This window comes from Armigeres subalbatus, chromosome 2 (assembly GCF_024139115.2).
Source record: "Armigeres subalbatus isolate Guangzhou_Male chromosome 2, GZ_Asu_2, whole genome shotgun sequence".
Classification (NCBI taxonomy): Eukaryota; Metazoa; Arthropoda; class Insecta; order Diptera; family Culicidae; genus Armigeres; species Armigeres subalbatus.
In genome coordinates, this window is record NC_085140.1 from 177,151,878 (window position 1) to 177,173,132 (window position 21,255).

The window sequence follows — 21,255 nt, forward strand, 5'->3', positions numbered from 1 at the left end:
TTTGGTTCCTTATTTGGCAAATCTCATTGTTTTCTTATGGGATTGGCCAAATAGGGACCACTAGTGCGACAACTGGTGCAAAGGACGTCAAAAATTAAGCAAAATCAATTTTTACAATTATGCTTTGCTTGTTTTGGAGGAGATCAATGAATTATATGAATATGCTTTATCGATATGAACTTGGTTTGCGGTGATTTGATTGGCCATTTGGCATATAAAGCACTAGTGCGACAACTGGTGCTATAGCCACACTGGTACATCTAGCCTAGGGTGTAAAATGAAAATTTTAAAATTGAGAACCATCACGAAATCATATAAGATTTTGAACGTTAATAGCGCTTTTATCTTTCGATGGATTTTTGAGATGTATATATCAATCGACTCGGAAATTCTCCGCCAATTTGTCAGTTTTATTGAAACTTTTGATTATTAACGTTAAACAAAGGTATAGGATCATTTTGACAGCCCCATATTTTCCCGTTCGCAAGAGTCTCATTTTGGCTGTCGTTCAGTGCAGTTGGCTTTTGGGCTCTACTTTTTGTACGGTGTTGCACAAAAAGTAGAATAATGAATCCGGAGCAGTGACCGCTGTTGAAACAAATATAACAAATAATATGTGTAATATAGGTATAGTAGGGGAACGGCTCGGCACCTCATCCAATAGCACCTATTTCCATCCCATCAAAAACAAAGCAATGGAAAGGAAATTTGTTTGATTCCTATTTTTGTGATATTTTTCAACAGTGATCACGCGTGTTAACGAAAAGAAGCGATGAGATTGGTGCTGTATTTCTTTGTTTTGCGATGAGATGAATATATGTTCAGTGAGATGGAAAGTGGAACAGTTCCCCTACATAGTGTTTAACCGACATAGTGACTGACCGACAACAGATAATGAGTTTAGATGACTGCGAATCGAATAGTTTCCAAGCAACATCTGGAATACCGCAAGGAAGCCATCTGGGACCACTAATATTCCTGCTCTAGTTCAATGACGTCCATCTAGTCATCGAAAGCCCTCGACTGTCGTACGCTGACGATTTGAAAATGATTCTTCAAATTAGCTCAACTACTGACTGTCTTAATTTACAACGGCAGCTCACTCATTTTGCCAGCTGGTGTTCTCTAAACCACATGGTCGTAAACCCAGCCAAGTGCTCCGTCATAACGTTCACTCGAAAAAAAAATCGATCATTTTCGACTACAAACTATTTGACATGACACTCGAACGCACGAATCACATCAAAAACCTTGGTGTAGTCCTGGACTCAGAGCTAACATTTAAGCAGCACATCTCGTACGCTGTCGATAAAGCTTCTAGGACATAGGACTCATATTTAGAATTGCCAAGAATTTTCCCAACATTTATTGTTTGAAAGCCATCTACTGTTCTTTTGTTCAACTCTGGAGTACTGCTCTGCAGTTTCGAGCCCAGCGTACAACAATGGCGCCGAACGAATCGAATCGGTTCAACGACGGTTCCTGCGATTTGCACTTCGGAAGTTGCCATGGAGGGATCCGTTTTGCCCACCCCCATCCCCCCCACCCCGAGACAAAATTTTTAGAAGAACTTTTTTTTTAACAAAAAAAATCAGAAGGGTTATATACAAGATACGACCGCCCGACGTAAACTACGTAAAGCAGATCATAAGATAATAATTAATTTGCTTAGAGCTTAGAGTGATTGAAATTTGAAATTTTGACTTTTTCGCTCCCCTATGCTTGAACGATAACATTTGCTGTATTGATGAACCTCCTAAATTTTCAACCGAATTGGTTGTAATTTAACTGAGTACGAGCAGTTTGAAGTTTGTATGGAAATCGCCCCGTATGTGAAAGATCGTTTCGTGAGGCGGCTCATTAACTATTTAGGGGGATATCCCCCAGCGCAGGACACCTTTCAATACCGGACACTTCTTAAAACGATACTTGCAGAGCTCCCTCCTTCAGCTTATTAAGTACAAAAGGAAGCTATTTAAAAAGCTTTTAACGGCATGATATATCAGATCTTCATGTAAGCTTTGTACAAAATATGAAATTGAATAAAAATGTTAAAAATTTTGATGTTTCGCGTTATTTAAGAAGGTTTGAACCAACGATGTTAAAATCAATCTAATGCATTTTGTTTATGTGAAGATGGTCTTTATTAGCCATATTTTAAATAATGATGATGATTTGTTAGATGTGCCATGTAATTGTGGTGTTCGGACATTGAGATTTTTCATAGCCATTTTTTACACCTGTTTTGTTACACTTACTTCAATTCAATTGTTTCTTCTTGCTGAGAAAGCCACAGAAATTAGCAGAAACAAAAATTAAAGAGGGCATTCAAAAAGGTGAGAATTTGGATTAGGATGTAAACAATTTAGCTGAAGAGTCAAATAAGCTCTATTAACAATTTTTAATATTTACAGCTTGAAGCACGTAAAAAATATGATTATTCTGAATGATGTCTTTACTCATGTAACAGGAACTTAGTCGCATTTGAACAATATTTGAACATTTGATGCAATAGTGTCCGGTACTAGGAGACATTTTTCTGAACCGTGAAATTTTTCTCCAAAATTCATCGTCGTAAAACGTGTTCAAATGATCAAATATAGCTTGTATGAATCATCAATGGCCATTTTTTATGTAAAAGGTATAAAAGGAAACATAATCCGGATAGTTAGAGTTTTTTGTCAAATGGCTTTTATGTCCGGCACTGGAGGATCTCCCCCTAAATATAATCAACCCGAAGACTTCGAAGAATATTTCTTAATCTGTAAGACGGTTGTTGTTGCGAACCGATCGAACTTTCGTAAGCAAAGTTAAAAAGAAAACAAAAATGCTCATTTTTTTTTCCAATTTCGTTTATTTGGTAGGCTCAGGCGTGTATAACACTTTACGGAGCCATTGTTCTTTGTGATATATACAATCGATATCATTTTATTATACGGTTAGTAAGAAGGGGGTAGAAGCCAGCGTACTCGTGGTGACTCGAGGTTAGTTTACAATGTTTAAGGATGGACGGGGCTTAGGATTTGGGATCAGGAAATTTCAGCTTCTCATCCGGGCATTTGGCGTCAGTGACGATGTGGCATGTCATCGTGCTCGAGGAATGGTTCGACTGCGAGCATTTTCCGGATGGCAAGAGCTATGGAGCTCTACGGAACAAACAGACAGAACAAAAAAAAAACTTTAAAGAAAGAAAAAAAAACAAAATGTTAGATTTTGATGTCAGAAGCACAAAGAAAACTATAAATGGCCTGCATATAGACAACATCACGATCTCCCAAAACACCGCGAACTTCCCTGAAGGGTTGTTTACCTCGGGCCACAAGGGTATCCAATAATTGCTCTCTGGAGGCGTCATTTTCCGAGCAGGACCAAACTACGTGATCGATGTCATCATAACCGGCTCCGCACCTACATAAGTTGCTATCGACAAGGTTTATTCTGTACAGATGTGCGTTTAATGAATAGTGATTGGACATAAGTATCGACATCATGCGAATGAAGCTTCGCCTTTGAACCACGTTCGCGCAGAAACTTTTGGAGCTATGGAAAATAATCACCGTCCAAGTTCGTTGCGTGTCTAATTTCTTTGCCAACTCTGAAGAGTACTTTGACGGACTTATGGGAAAAAATCGTTTCTCGAGACTTGTCTATCATAAACCTCACCTTCCCTACCTTTGCCAGCGAGTCCGCCTTCTCATTGCCGTAGAATGAGCAGTGAGGAGGGACCCAAACAAAGGTAATCTTAAATGATATTTCGACCAAAACACGCATCTGCTCTCTTATGTTTGTAAGAAAGTAAGATGCGTGCTTAACAGGTTTCATCGACCGGATTGCCTCGATAGAACTAAGACTATCCGAGAAGATGAAATAATGGTCTACGGGCTGATTGGAAATTATCCCCAAAGCGAAGTTAATTGCTGCCAGCTCAGCAACATAAACCGAGCACGGTTCCTGAAGTTTTCGGAAGGTGGTTGATGTTACATTGAGAACACCGAAGCCAGTGGATCCGTTAATGCGAGAACCATCAGTGAAATATCTGTTGTTGCAATTGACATGTTCATATTTTTCTGAAAAAAGGCAGGGAATAGATATTTGTCGAAGATGATCTGGTATTCCTTGAATAGCGTATTCCATGGACAGATCGTATTCAATTGAGGAACTGTCGTTGGTGAAGTGAACTCGAGGTGGATTATGACACGGAAGACAAAGATCTGAAGAAATGTAGTTGAGATAGTCTCTAAGGAATCTTGAACGACAAGTCAGTTCAAGCATTTTATCGAAGTTAAGAAATGCTCATTATTGATATGTTATTCTTTTACGTGCTCAATTGAATTTCCCACGATTTAATATTTCCTTAATAATTTTTCTTGCAAGCAGCAAATTGTTTCGCAACAAAAACGATTTATTCACTCGCTAAATTTCCTATGTTGCCAACGTACTCATATATTTTTAGATATTAATGAGCAACATTGCAAAACTTCAAATCGCGCGTCCTAAGTCAAATTACATACAAATCTGCTAAAAATTAAGGAAGTTCTATAAAGACAACTGATAGAAACCGTTTAAGCATAGGGGAGCGAAAAAGTCAAAAATTGAACCACTCTTATGAGCATGATTGACGCCACGGTTGTTACTCTGTTTCTGCCAGGCCAGATGTAATTACAAAGAGAACCAACAGATGATATTTAAGAATAATATTACTTTCAATGTGTACAAACGGGTGACCCAAATTTAAGTAATACCGGCGCCGGCCGTTGGGGATGTTGGATATATGGGGTCAGGAAACAGCGCGGTTCGTTTTGGTAAACGTTTTGCCGCGTGAAATTTGTAGTTTTTACGCAAATCATGTTTGATTGCACACCAATTCATTTGTGTTTCGAACAAAATTAGCGTAACTCAATATATGAAAATATATATGATATAACTAATGTGACCAGTAAGCGTCCTGCGAAACGCAGAACGCCTATCTGTATTACGTCACTGGCTTGAAAATTTACATAAAAGAAATGCATTCCGCATAGATTTTGGGCCAAAAAATATTTTAAAATATTTGTGAGACCGTAAAAAATAATATAACTTTGTAAAATGAATTTGAAAAATGCTGCGTCTGGTCACATTAGATATAACATTTTTTTTAAAACCCCGAATTTATTATTCCGCAGTTGGTGATGATGCCTTTCCTTTTTCCGTCTGTTGTGTGACTTTTGCAGTGTTACTTTAAAGGGGTGCTGCCTAATAATCAATTTTAATGATCACCTCTTGCTTACAGTCACTCTCAAAATTGAGCGTACAGTATGGATTAGTTGACTACATTCGAAAATTTCAAAGGAAATTAAATGGTTAGCTCGGTTGTTTTTAATGCATTTCAATATTCATCCCTTCCTTCAATGATTAATTTTGATTAAAACATGGTTTAATGTCAAAACATTGAATGTTTAAGTAGCGGATGTTTATTATTATAAATATAATCATGAAAAAACAATATTAAAATACATTAATCGTGTTTATAATAAGAAATTTTATAGAAAAACATTAGCTGTACGCTCAATTTTGTCACATCTAATAGGCGTATTTTGAGATTATTTTCAAATAAATGAACTTTAGAGAAAAAAATTTCAATAATTTTATGTACGCATACATTGAAGGAAGGGATGAATATTGAAATGCATTAAAAACAACTGAGCCAACAATTAAATTTCCTTTGGAAATTTTGAGTATATTCATCTAATCCATGCTGTACGCTCAATTTTGAGAGTGACTGGACATCAACATGTCCAGCATATTTAGCACTTTTTCATAAACACTACTTTTTTGCTCCGACCGCGGTTATTGCTCTGGTTCTATTGTTGCACTTTTTGTGCGAATCACCGTACAAAAGTAGAGCGCAAGAACCAACGGCACCATACGGCGGTCGTAACGAAAATTTAAAATCTTACTGAGTTGTTAATGAATTGGAATTTTTAATGTTTTTACGTTGATTATCAATAGTTCCAATGGACTTAAAAAATTGCTGGAGAGTTTCCGATTCGATTGATAATAAAATCTCGAAAATCCATTGAAAGATAACGGAGCTATTAACGTTTGAAATCTTACATGATTTCGTGACGGTCTCGAATTTGGAAATTTTCATTTGCCACCCTGTATCCGAGTCTTCCCCTTAGACGTAGTTTACGTCAAAAATGTTCAGAACGCCCCCCCCCCCCCCAAACCAATTTTTTGGCTACGCCACTGATGAGAGCCGATGCCAGTTGATCGATCTGGAACTTCTTCATGCTAGGAGAGATACCATCCGGGCGATGACAATCGCTGATATACTGCAGAGGCGAATCGACTGCGAAGGTATTCTGGAGCAGATAGATTTAAATACTCGAACAAGGACACTCCGCAATAGCAGAATGCTTAGACCACCAGAGGAAATGTATAGACCGGTCATCGGACCGGATAGTCTGCATACCGTATCGAACGACAACGGCCAACGATGCATAAACTTTGCAGCCTCCCGCGGAATGGTAGTCCGGTAGTTCCCCCGCAAGAATATCCACAAGGCTACATGGAAATCACCTAATCAAGTAACGGAAAACCAAATCAACCACGTTCTAATTGACGGTAAATTCTTCTACGACATAACGAACGTACGCACTTACCGCAGTGCGAATATTGAATCCGACCACTACCTCGTTGCAGTATGTCTGCGCTCAAAACTCTCGACGGTGATCAACACGCGTCGGAGTCGTCCACCGCGGCTAAACATTGGGCGGCTACAAGACGGTAGACTAGCCCAAGACTACGCGCAGCAGCTGGAAGTGGCACTCCCAAGAGAAGAGAAGCTAGGCGCAGCATCTCTTGAAGATGGCTGGAGAGATATTCGATCCGCCATTGGAAGCACCGCAACCGCTGCACTAGGCAGTGGCTCCGGATCAGAGAAACGGTTGGTTTGACGGCGAATGTGAGCAGTTAGTTGAGGAGAAGAATGCAGCATGGGCGAGATAGCTGCAACACCGCACGAGGGCGAACGAGGCACGATACAAACGGGCGCGGAACAGACAAAACTCGATTTTCCGGAGGAAAAAGCGCCATCAGGAAGATCGAGACCGTGAAGAGACGGAGGAACTGTACCACACTAATAACGCTATGAGAAGATGAACCGTTCACGTAAGGGCCACGTGCCACAGCCCAATATGTGTACGGACATAAACGGGAACCTTCTTACAAACGAGCGTGAGGTGATCCAAAGGTGGCGGCAGCACTACAAAGAGCACCTGAATGGCGATATGGCAGACAACGGTGGCGGTATGGTAATGAACCTAGGAGCACGCGCGCAGGACATGCGACTTCCAGCTCCGAATCTCCAGGAAATCCAGGAGGAGATCGACCGGCTGAAAAACAACAAAGCCCCTGGAGTTGACCAACTACCAGGAGAGCTATTTAAACACGGTGGTGAGGCACTGGCTAGAGCGCTGCACTGGGTGATTACCAAGGTTTGGGAGGATTAGGATCTGCCGCAGGAGTGGATGGAAGGTGTCACACCGCGAAAATCGGAAGTCTGCGGTGGGCCGGGCACGTAGCCAGAATGTCGGACAGTAATCCGGTGAAAATGGTTCTCGACAACGATCCGACGGGAACAAGAAGGCGAGGTGCACAGCGGGCAAGGTGGATCGATCAGGTGGAGGACGATTTGCGGACCCTCCGCAGACTGCGTGGTTGGCGAAGTGCAGCCATGGACCGAGCTGAATGGATAAGACTTTTATGTGCAGCACAGACCACTCCGGCCTTAGTCTGATAATAAATAAATAAATAAATAGACCACCACTTCAAAGGATGAACTACGGACTACGGACTACGTGGCTGGCAACGCATGTTCAAAAGAGTTGCAACATTGTTCGACTTCCATTTATTGCTTAATATGTTACGTCGGAGGTTTTTGACTTTTTAACACACCAAGATAGCAATTTTACTAATACTTTAATTGTAACTTTTTTGGATTGACTGTGATTTCTAAATGTACTTTATATTTTAAGACCATCATAGTGTTGTAAACAAATAAATAAATGCACAAAGATAACTTTGGAAAAATGTTAAGCTTTTTTTTTGCAAACTGTAAACTAATAGTGATATTTTTACAATAAAATACGCGTCAGAATCAGAAGAATTTAAATTTGATTCAGGAAGTGTAAATGCAAGGAGCTCATTGGTGTGAATGTACTTAAGGTATTTTTATAATATGTGGGTATAATCATGCGTTGCTTATTGTGCACGACTATAGCTTCGGAACGCATAGGTTCTCGAAACGGGCTATAGGAGTTACAATACAATACAATATTATTATTTTAAAGTATTCATGCATGATGGCACCACATTCCTCAATGCATCAAACTGCCTTACGTAGTTTAAGTTGGGCGATCGAGTCTAGTACATAACCCTTCAGATTTTTCGTATAATAATTCTTTACCGATTTCCTCGCATCAAGGGGGACAAACCCCAGTTGATCACCATTGAATCTAATCATGATCGGTCATTGCGTTCAAAAGCTATGAAGAAAATGGTGTGTTGAACCATATAAGCTTGTTTGGTTAATTCGCTATCACCGCTAGGTGGATTAATCCGGGTTTTTTCAAAATTTTCACAACGGGTTTTGATAACCAATAAAATAAGCTTCGACACACCTGTATTGAACAAAGAAATATCTTCATAGTCACTTGATAAACAACAGCAGTTCTTAGGGTGTCCAATTCACCCCCTCCACCCCTATTTATGGTTTTCTCTTCCTCTCTAAAAGCTCACAGCAATTTTCAAATCATTCAGTTTAATCAAAGATAATTGCCTATTTTCCGGATATTTACCACCCATCAAGGAAATTAATTCTATAACAAATTTTCAAAACAACTTCCGCTTTTGTAAACAAAGATACAAACATCGATTTGACGAATCTGATAGCACTCCCACGCAAACCAACACCATCAGCTCATAGGCAGGCCTGGTAGCGAGTCACTTTTTAGTGACTTGGTCACTATTTTGAGTCTAGTCACTAAAAAGTCACTATTTTTGCATCGCCTACTGTAAAAAAAGTTTAAAATAAAAATCATTTGTACTTTCCACTTATTATCATCAACCAAATCAACTGTGAATCTGGTAGCAATATATTAAATTTGGGAACTATGTTCTTTGGTGCTAAAGCATGTTGTGAAAATCGTGAGGTTAGGTACTTCCGATTCATGCCAACTATGATCTTCTTCATCACAAATTGAATTTATTAAAGTGCTGTCATCGAGTATAGAGTATAGAGCCATAATACCCGCCCGGATAGTGAACAGCTTTAGTTTTATCACATGACAACGTCAATGTCGAGCGATGCTTCTCAACGTCGTCATGGTTAATAATGAGCGAAAAGGATATCGATGACAGAAAGTACATAAAAATCGTTTCTTCTTCTACCGTGGCGCATCGAAACCCGTACATTTAAGCACTTCAGTATATGTAAAAGTCTCTAGAAAATACAAATCGAATGCAAATCGAACGTTCGTCATTGATCTAACTGCACGAGGGCCTCTATTTTTTGTGTGCTCCACTGTATTGCGTTGAAAGTAATGAAAAATATGATAAAATTACGAGCAAAATCAACACCTCCTGAATCGAAATCCGTCCACCGTGGACGGACTTCGAATCATAGAATCATAATCCGTACAGCTATTTTCTAACAAAATATTTAAACTAAAGCAGACCAATTGATCAAACTAACACTGTGAATAGCGCAATACGCACCTTGAGAAGCGATCCCTTTGTTATTTATGCTGTTGATCTTGCTCTATGAATTGCAATTTGCAATTTAAACACACTCACTTTCGGTGCAATTGTGTCCAACACGCGCACAAAATGGCACCTGAAACTTCGCGTTTGCGGGGTGCCGAATTGTTTTTTTATTATGTTATTTTAATTTCAGAGCCTACTTTCCATTTCAATGGTCAGAAAGCTTTCTGTCAAGCATAAGATCAAGATAAGATAATTGATTCATACACCCAACCAGCGGATGGCAGATTTTAATACAGTTGTGCATAAGAACCTTGCAGAAACTGTATAATAATTGGGCATATACAAAATCTGTATTATTTTAATACAATTATTGTATTGAAATAATACAGATTTGTATTGTTTTAATACAATATTTGTATAAAAAGCTTACAGAATTGTATATGCCCAGATCTTATACAATAATTGTCTGATTTGTTTTTTGGGTGTACATTAATTCCCTCAAACCCCCTTTATTTTATTGATATCTCACGAAGTGACGGATTTCGGTGCTGTACGGATTTCGGTCCCCCACGGTACTTCTAATTGGCATTACATCCCCACACTGGGACAGAGCCGCCTCGCAGCTTTGTATTCATTAAGTACTTCCACTTATTTATTAACTGCGAGGTTTCTAAGCCAGGTTACTATTTTTGCATTCGTACTAGTTGACCCGGCAGACGTTGTCCTGCATAGTAGGCGATAATGCGCGTTGTGCACTGCTCAGGAAAAATTCCCATTCGAATGTTAATTTTAGATTTTCACAATTTACTCAAACTTACTCGTGATTTTTGCATTAGAAAATATCATATAAACCCGTCGGAAATTATAACGAACATATGTGCTGAAGGAATGAAGAAAATCCATCCAGTCGTTTTCGAGTTATGCGGATACGAACACAGACCATTTCATTTTTATATATAAGATATCATGAGGCTAACATGATGATATTGGCGATTATTTATGCGTGCCCAGGGAAGTCGAGACAATTTCCAATCCGAAAATTACCTAGTCCGGAACCGGGAATCGAACCAAGCCACTCTCAGCATGGTCTTGCTTTGTAGCCACACGTAGAAGGTGCGTATCCCAAAGTGGTTCGGGCAAATGAAACATGATTTACGGGGCGAGTCAAGTACGAGATACTGAAGACGGCCTCACAGTTGTGAACGAAATACATATCTGAAAAAAATAACAAAACGTAGTGGAATCAAATGGAAAGTACTAAACTCGTCTTAGACAGTTGAAGACATTCCACTGAAAGAGCTTAAATAATGTTTAGGATTTACGGATCCTCCGAGGACTATAAAGTAATAGAGAGAAATTTTACATACTGCAGACATAGGGCTCAGCTTTCTATTAATAACCGTGGAAATGCTTATCGAACAAGGAGGTCATATTCCAATTGGAATGTAAAACAATTGACGAAGAAGAAGAACTATCTTATTTATTTCAATAAACAACTGAATCTTTAGACATCGCTAGCGCTTGTTGTCTATATTAAATTGAATAATAATTTATTGGTAAGTACAAATAATTCCATATGAACGTGATGTCACGACTACGATGCGTAGCATCAATTATCGATTGAGATTTGTCCCATCAAAAACAGCGAGATGAGAACTAGACCGGTCACTACGACGACCATTTATGGATCCCGCAGCGTTAATCCTTAAATCGTTTTGTCCCAACTAACTGCCCAATTATTACCCATCGTTTACTGTACAAATAAGTCGTATTCTATTGGGAATCCGCAATCGTGACACCACGCCGTATTCCGCCTCCACAGCGATCGGTAAAAACGAGCAAACAAATCAATAATTGGCAGCCCGTTCAAAGCTAACTAATTAGCAGCCATTCTAAACTCATTACACGAAGGTAACGTCCTCGGGGCTAAAAGAGAGCGAGAACATGATTCCGCACCGGAGCATCGTCTCGTCGTCGACCATCATTTATAATTATGATTCGATACAGTTAACGGAAGGCTGAAGATCGCTCGATCCGTTCTCCAGCTGCTCATTGGAATAGGGTTACCTTTCCTTCTGCGCGGAGCAGTCGGTGCTTGAAGATGGCGCGGGGGCGCTTCAGTGAAGAAACGCTATAAATTAGAATGTGTAATTACGTGTGACATTCCTATCGCCTGCATTCGCAAACCATGACACCATCATTTGTCATTCCGCTATTCGTGTGATTGTGTCATGGTTTCAGGCTCGTCTGATGGCTAATTGAATCGAAGGTCTTAGATGTCAAAATTGATCACAGTCGGAGTTTGATTGACCGTCTGTGCGATTGCTGTTCCGTTGTTGCCGGAATGGGTGGATTTACTAAGAACGAAGAGATGCAGCTCGGGATTAGCCGTGCCACCAATCGGTAAAATGTGACTTCAATTAGAGCCCGAACGGAATGCAGTGAAACGGATGAGACAAGGATTTGATAGTTAGTAGGTAGATATATTAATTTCTCGCGTCGTGTGGATGTAGGAGAAGAGGTGGTCAAATGAACAGATGGCAATATTCAGATTAAAGCTTCCCCCAAACACACGCGACGCGACAGTCGCGACGCGATTCTATCGCTTGGCGACTGCGATTCTGTCATCGCTGGTAAGGATAAATGGAACATTGCCTGCACCGACCCAGCGATAGAATCGCGGCGACTAGTTGTCGCCGTCGCGGCGATGAAATCGCTTAGGGGTCGTTCAAAAATGATGTCACAAGTTTTAGGGGGGAGGGGGTCTAAGATTTTGTGACAGTACATGTACTAGGTATACAAAAAAGCGTGACAGAGGGGGGAGGGGGTCTAGAAATCCCAAAAAGTAGTGGACGTCATATTTGAATCGCCCCTTAGGTCTGGGGGAGGCTTAAAACACTATTTAGGCGTATTTTAATCATGCACAAGTCTTCCTCGAAATAAAATAAGGTACCTGAGCTAATATTTTTTTTCGTCTACTCGCGGTTCTGATGAAAACATTACCCATTGCTTTTTTTTTTTTTTTTTTTTTTTTTTTAACTAGTTTTATTTGCTAATTATCTAATACATGCATTCATCTCTTAGACTAGGTGTTCCGTGTTTTCTTAACACTATCATCCTTATTTGCTATGTTACTTTTTAGTTATTATTAATACATTTCAATTGCCTCTGGCAGTTAGAATTTTTCCTCTGGTTGAATTGAACCATGTAGGAATTACAATGTTTTCAACTTAAACTAAACTTAACCTATTTTATACTAAGAGGTACAAGGAGTTAATCGTTGCAATAGAAGATTGCAACGATTTTTGTCTAAAATTGGAAATTATTTTGTTGGACATTTGTTGCAATGTCTCAATATTAGAAATTCTATGAAGTTCATTGGTACTATACCACGGAGGCAACTTCAGAATCATTTTCAAAATTTTATTTTGAATCCTCTGGAGTGCCTTCTTTCTGGTATTGCAGCAACTAGTCCATATTGGCACAGCATACAACATGGCAGGTCTAAAAATTTGTTTGTAAATCAAAAGTTTGTTCTTAAGACAAAGTTTTGATTTTCTGTTTATAAGAGGATATAGACACTTAATATATTTGTTACATTTGGCTTGAAGGCCTTCAATGTGATTTTTAAAAGTTAATTTTTGATCTAGCAGAAGTCCTAAATATTTAGCTTCGCTAGACCAATTAATTGGAACCCCATTCATAGTGACAATATGTCTGCTAGAAGGTTTCAAATAAGAAGCTCTCGGCTTATGTGGGAAAATTATAAGTTGAGTTTTGGAAGCATTCGGGGAAATTTTCCATTTTTGCAAGTAAGTGGAGAAAATATCCAAACTTTTTTGCAATCTACTACAAATGACACGAAGGCTACGCCCTTTGGCTGAGAGACCTGTGTCATCTGCAAACAAAGATTTTTGACACCCTGGTGGTAAATCAGGTAAGTCAGAAGTAAAAATGTTATACAATATGTGCCCCAGTATGCTGCCTTGGGGGACACTAGCCCTTACAGGTAATCTATCAGATTTAGAATTCTGATAGTTTACCTGCAGTGAGCGATCTGATAAATAATTTTGGATCAGTTTAATAATGTACAGAGGAAAATTAAAATTCATCAATTTTACAATCAAACCTTCATGCCAAACACTGTCAAATGCTTTCTCTATATCAAGAAGAGCAACTCCAGTAGAATATCCTTCAGATTTGTTGATCCGAATTAAGTTCGTAACTCTTAATAACTGATGGGTGGTTGAATGCCCATGGCGAAAACCAAATTGCTCATTAGCAAAAATAGAATTGTCATTAATATGAACCATCATTCTATTTAAAATAATCTTTTCAAACAGTTTGCTTATTGAAGAAAGCAAACTGATTAAGCGATAACTAGAAGCCTCGGCTGGATTTTTGTCCGGCTTCAAAATAGGAACAACTTTGGCGTTTTTCCATTTATCTGGGAAGTATGCCAATTGAAAACATTTGTTAAATAAATTAACCAAAAAGGATAAAGAGCTCTCAGGAAGTTTTTTGATAAGTATGTAGAAAATACCATCATCACCCGGGGCTTTCATATTTTTAAATTTTCTAGTAATAGATCTCACTTCATCCAAATTAGTTCCCAACGAAGGGTCAAAAACATTATCTTGGTTGAGAATGTCTTCGAAGCTTCGTGTAACCTGATCCTCAATTGGACTAGTGAGACCTAGGCTAAAATTATGGGCACTCTCGAACTGCTGAGCAAGTTTTTGAGCCTTTTCGCCATTTGTTAATAAAATTTTATTTCCCTCTTTAAGCGCTGGAATTGGCTTTTGAGGTTTAAAAAAAATCGTTAATTTCCAAAAGGGTTTCGAACTGGGATCCAACTTTGAGACATTATTCTCAAAGTTAGTATTTCTCAGAATATCGAAACGTTTTTAATTTCATTTTGCAAATCTCGCCAAATAACTTTCAACGCGGGATCGCGAGTTCTTTGGTATTGCCTTCTTCTCACATTTTTAAGACGGATCAGTAGCTGAAGATCGTCGTCAATAATAATGGAGTTGAATTTAATTTCACATTTAGGAATTGTAATGCCTCTGGCTTCGACAATTAAATTTGTCAAAGATACGAGAGCATTATCAATATCACTTTTGGTATCGAGAGGAATATCAACATCAAAATTCCTATCGATATACGTTTTATATAAATCCCAATCAGCCCTATGATAATTGAAAGTAGAGCTGATTGGATTATAAATGGCTTCTTGTGAGATTTCAAATGTCACAGGAAGATGATCAGAGTCAAAGTCAGCATGAGTTACCAATTGGCCACACAGCTGACTTGAATCCGTTAAAACTAAATCAATTGTAGAAGGATTTCGACTGGAAGAAAAACAAGTTGGTCCATTGGGATATTGAATAGTATAATATCCCGCAGAACAATCTTCAAATAAAATTTTACCATTGGAATTGCTTTGAGCATTATTCCATGAACGGTGTTTGGCATTGAAGTCACCAATTACGAAGAATTTTGATTTGTTGCGAGTCAGAATTTGAAGATCAGCTTTCAACAAATTCTTTTGCTGCCCATTGCATTGAAAAGGCAAGTAGGCTGCAATGAAGGAAAATTGTCCAAAATTTGTTTCAACAGAAACTCCCAAGGTTTCAAAAACTTTGATTTCAAACGAAGAAAATAATTTATGTTTGATACGTCTATTAATGACAATGGCGACCCCACCACAGGCGCTGTCAAGACGATCATTTCTGTAGATAAAATAGTTTGGATTTCTTTTAATGGAGAGTCCTGGTTTTAAATACGTTTCAGTTATAATGGCAATATGCACATTATGAACTGAAAGGAAGTTGAATAATTCATCTTCCTTACCCTTTAGAGAGCGGGCATTCCAATTTAGAACTTTCACACAATTATTTGGATCCATTGAAACGGAGTCCGATAACAATTTTTGTGTGTACTTTATACCAACCTGAACAGCTTCAGGAATGGTATTTGCTTTGAACATTGCATCAATCATGTGATGCAATTGTTCAGTTAAAAATCAAAATCGGAAGCAGTCATGCTACCTGAATCGGCAACATGACCATTATTTTCCGTTGGGACATGGGTATAAACCTCATTTTGAGAAGAGCAATTTTGTCTACCAGCAGCGATGTTTGCATACGTAGGTACATTGGAAAAATTGAATTTACTGAAGTGCTTGCTACCTGTTGACGAGCGGCAAAATTTGTTTGTGAATTGTGGTGGGTATGAATTGCTCGACCGGTAACCGGTTTCGAAATTTGAGCGTTTGAAAATTTCTACCCGTCGAATCTGGGATCCGATTGGAATTTCCCATCATCAATTTTGCACGGGAATTCAAAACTTTTTGCGTGAAGGGCATTCCCAGAAATTGGATTTATGATTGCCCCACAATTTGCACATTTAAATTTATTGAATCTTCTCTCACAGGACATGCGTCCTTGGCGTGAGAGGTTCCACCACAAATCATGCATTTAGCATCCATGTGACAATGTTTGGTTCCATGACCCCACTTTTGGCACTTACGGCACTGGGTGGGGTTTTGAATTTCCCCAGGCCTGCGGAAATGTTCCCATGTAACACGGACATGAGACATAATACAGGCCTTTTCCAACTTTTCATATTATTTAGTTCACTTTTGTTAAAATGAACTAAATAAAATTCTTGAGAAATGCCCCTCTGGGAAGTACCAGAATGGGATTTCTTTTTCATCTTAATTACTTGGACTGGTGAAAATCCAAGTAATTGAGAAATTTCGATTTTAATCTCATCCAGTGATTTGTCATCACTGGGGAGACCTTTCAAGACGACTTTGAACAATCGCTCAGTTTTGTCGTCGTATGTGAAGAATTTATGGCGCTTCTCAGTTAAATACTGAAGAAGACGTTTGCGATCGTCAAAGGATCCCGGCAAAACGCGGCAGTCACCCTTCCTAGCAATCTGAAATGAAACCTTGATCCCCTGAAGGTTAGTCAAAATCTCATTCCTAAAGCCAGAAAACTCGGCAACAGATACCACAATCGGCGGAATCCTTTGCTTTTTCGCATGAATCGAATCACCTGGGCTAGATTCGATTTGCTCAATATCATCATTAATCAAATCGAACTGATTGCTCAGTTCGATAGGAGAAAAATTATTTCCGACATTAGAGTTTGAAGGAATATCTGAATTCTCCAGCTTCCTTCTATTTTTTCCGCGCTTTGGCAGGACGGTCTTGAAACCTTGTTTCTTAGAAGGAAGTGGAGAATTCAAAGACTCCCCCTTCCTCTTGTTTTTATTAATACTCATTGCTGAGCGTGGAGACGTGACCTTCTAAGAGGTTTTTTCCCAGAACGGTGTCCCTGCAGGATTACCACCGCTTGTCGGAATTTTACTTCCGCAAACGGGTCCAACGTAAAACGAAGGCACGGGTCCTTGCAAAGATCGTAACGGGATCAGTGGGTACAAATTGCGCTGAGAAGCACTGTTGAAATTAAAATAGCTTCGGGTAGTATTAAAAACTTCCTTCCGCAAAGAGAGAAAGAACCGCACAGCATGAAAGCACGATGCGGTCTGGTTTTTTACCCATTGCTCGTTTTTTACTATATTAGCCGTTCTGCAATTGATTTTTGGCCATGGACACGTTCGGTCAACTTTTTCCTTTCGGTCTGATGACAGCCAAATGAACTGTTAGGGCAAACTTCTTTATTGGCATTACGTGGCCTTAATGGCCGTGCGACTGACGACGTCAATCGTCTATTTCCAACTGTTTGAATGATTCTTCGGATTAGTAATGGGCTATCTGGTAGAGTTTTGGTCCCGTGGTTGATACCGAAACTTTTGATATCGACGGAGCGGTAACACAAGTTTTAGTTTTGTTGACGACTTAGATTATTAATTTTATTGATGCTTACGAGTGATAAACGTTAAGTGGTCTTGTATAAACATGAAACGCGATTCTTGGTGGAACTTTTGAAATCTGTGCGAGAGGTATCACAAGTTTTGCATTTTAGTATAAACTCGAAGTATCACTACCGATGCTTATGAGAATCTGTAGATGAAAACAACAGTTTTTTTCTTAATTTACCTTTTTTGCTGGATAGTAATGAAAAGTTATGTAATTCATATCTGTGATGGTAATCAGATCGTTTTTGTTTTTTGCTAATCTGATTAAATTGTTATTATATCATTCAATTAATTATCTTAAAGATAAACGTCTAGCTCAAACCTTTGTAGGGGTATGTGGCGGGACCATCATCATCATCATCATCATCATCATCAATTAGTATCGTTCGACAGTATAAAGCTGAATAGGTCCCACTTGCCCCGTTTGAAGGGATAAGTGGGTCATACAGGTAAACTTATTTCTGTCACTACCAATATTGTTTGTAATTGAATTATGGCTTCCAACAAGTCTACACTTCAACACGGAAACATATAATGATGTATCCGTGGTTGATGTTCTGGAATACCCTGTTTTCGTAGTATGCGTTAGCGGCCTTTACGTAATTACGTACAAATTGTAGGGGTAGGGAGGGGGTCAAGCCGAGTGTTACGATCTATACAAAACAATTAAACCTTTCATACAAAACGTGTTACAAGGGGGAGGGTGGGGGTCCAAAATCACCAAATTTAGCGTTACGTAATTTTAGAAAGGACCCTTAACAATTTTGCTGAACTAGCGTTTTTTAGGTCCCACTTGCCTCGGGATCCTATCCGATTTGTTACTTTTCACGAAAATTCCGACTTTTTATCAAACATCGTTACGAAATTCATCCAAAAATGAAATGTACGGAAGGATTTATTCCAACCTTTCAAAGGATGTGCAACGTGTATGCCTCCTCAATCCTTTTGCCTCCAGCTGGTTCTTTAATTGGCACATGTGTATTCTTCGAACCAGCGCACCTTGAAGATGACATTTAAAGTGAAGAAACGCACCGACTCGACATGACGCTGCTGCAAAATAGTCCGTTTTTATTTTCCATCTGCTATCATTAATTTACGGCCGAGTTGCCTCATCGAAAGGCTTGTGCCTGCTCATGCTGTTCCATCGTCAGCAATAATGTGATGAGTAGGCAGGTACTGGTAGTAGTTGCACTTTCCGAGTTCTTGGGATTTGAGTTGAGCAAGAACCATGTCTTGCCATCAGCAACAAGAAGAGTTTTGACGACGGAACTAAAGTGGATGAACCACTGATCTAAATACCTGCCTACCTACGGCACAGTCAGTCGCCGCACAAAACAAAGGCCATCTTGAGATGAGGAGCGAGACGAGCCAAGCAGCAAGGCCAACCGGGGTTTGAGAAATTGTTGTGGAAGAGCTTGAAACGAAATGTCAGATTTTTTCATCTTTACGAGAAGTTGATAGCGGCGCAATGCATGAGGCAGCACACTACACGTACACCTGAAAAGGGTCCAATTAAGTTAAGTTGACATTTGGGAAGTAGTACGATCCCTATCAGCTTTATCGCGGTTTAAAAAGGAGTGAAGTGATGGTTAAGTAATGATGCAGATTTGCAGATTGGAAAATTAAATATAATTGCATTCCAATTTATAAAATATCAGATCTATTCTTTTTTTTTAATCGTGTTGCATCTCCCATTGGGACATTGACGCCTCGTAGATAAAGTAAAGAAAGTGATTCGGTTGTGGGCACTGTTCGGTCATTGGCGTCAATAAAATATGGAAATTCATAAGTTTTGCCTTATGAAACACCAAACATATATTTCAGAATCGTTTCATAAGGTTTCTATGAAATTATTAATCATTAGTATTAATTACATACATATGGCTTATGAATAAAAACTATTAATTTCGACTGTAGTTTAGTGATTCGGAGATGGCTTTTCAGTCTTGACAAAATCAAAACACTGTTATTTAATCTCTTACAGGTTTATCATGGTTCAGCAGAACCACAGTTGAGGATGAACCTGTAAGAATTGAGTCCCTGAGGAAGGTTCCAAACGGACCGAAACGTTGGACGAGATAAAATAACAGTGTTTTGATTTTGTCAAGACTGAAAAGCCATCTCCGAATATGAATAAAAACGTCGTTCCTTGTAAATAAATATCTTGTGAAGTACACTCAACCCTCTTTTCACATCACTTATTGGATGATGTCCTGGAGTTTGAATCAAATGGTCTACCGAATCAACCAAGGCTTCCATTATGTCCCCAGCCTCGGTGTCAACCCAGTTTTGTCTTCTGAGTATTAGTCTTTCACTTGCGTCTCAAATACATGCGTATACGATTTTGTAGGATCTCCAAATTGTCCTGGAGTTCAAATCAAATGGTCTATCGAATCAACCAAAGCCTTCATGATGTCCCAAGTTGGTATCAACTCAATTATACCGAATCATCCAAGACTTCCATGATGCCCCAGCCGCGGTGTCAACCCAATATTGTCTTCTGAGTATTGCGTCTCAAATACAGGCATATGACATGTTGTCAGATCTTCAAATTGTACTGTTGCTTTAAACAAATGGTCTAATTAATCAATCAAGTTTTCCATGGTGCTCCCAGCTACGGTATCAACCCAATTATGTCCTCCGATTATTTGTCTTTCACTTACGTCTTAAATCCAGGCATATGAGATGTTTTAAAATCTCCAAATTGTCCTGGAGTTTTAATGAAATAGTCTACCGAATCAAACAATGCTTTCACGATGTTCCCAGCCGCGGTCTCAACCCAATTTTGTCTTCTGAGTATTGGTCTTTCACTTGCGTCTCAAATTTTAGCATGTAAGATGTTGTGAGATCTCCAAATTGTCCTATGCGATATTGTAGGTCCTCCAAATTGACCTGGAATGGGGACAAATAGTCCTCAGTTCTCTAGTCCGCGTCCTCAGAGCCGATGCACATGATTCGTACATGAAGATGCGATGTTCAAAGTCCTCCATATTGTCCTGCAGTGTGAATCAAGTAGTCTACCAAGACAACCTCGTCTGGAACTATGTCCCCAGCGAAGGCATGTACCCGATCATGTACGCCGAGCTCATGCACATAATTAGTCGATTCAAATACGAGACACTGAAGACGGCCTCACTGTTCAGGTCGAAATACGTATCTGTTAAGTTACAATTACAACTCGTCCAATGGCATGTGTTATGAAACATGAGTTTTTATTTCATTCTCTCTCTATTGATTCGGAAGACCGATTGATGCACACACCACGAATATCTGGAAATCTTAGAACATCTCATATGCCTACATTTGAGACGCAAGCGAAAGACAAATAATAGAAGGTCATAATTGGGTTGTTACCACGGCGGAGGACATCAAGGAAGCTATTGTTGATTCGGTAGACCATTTGATTCAAACTCCAGTACAATTTGGCGATCTTACAGTATCTCATATCTAATATCAGGAGTAGGACAATTTGGAAAACATAAAACAACTCATATGCCTGGGTTTGAAACGCAAGTGAAAGACAATTTTTTTTTGTTCGGGATGAACCACTGCGTCCATTTAATTGAACTTTTGTAGTTACCCGTGTCATTTGTTTAGTGCATGTCTTTCTGCTCC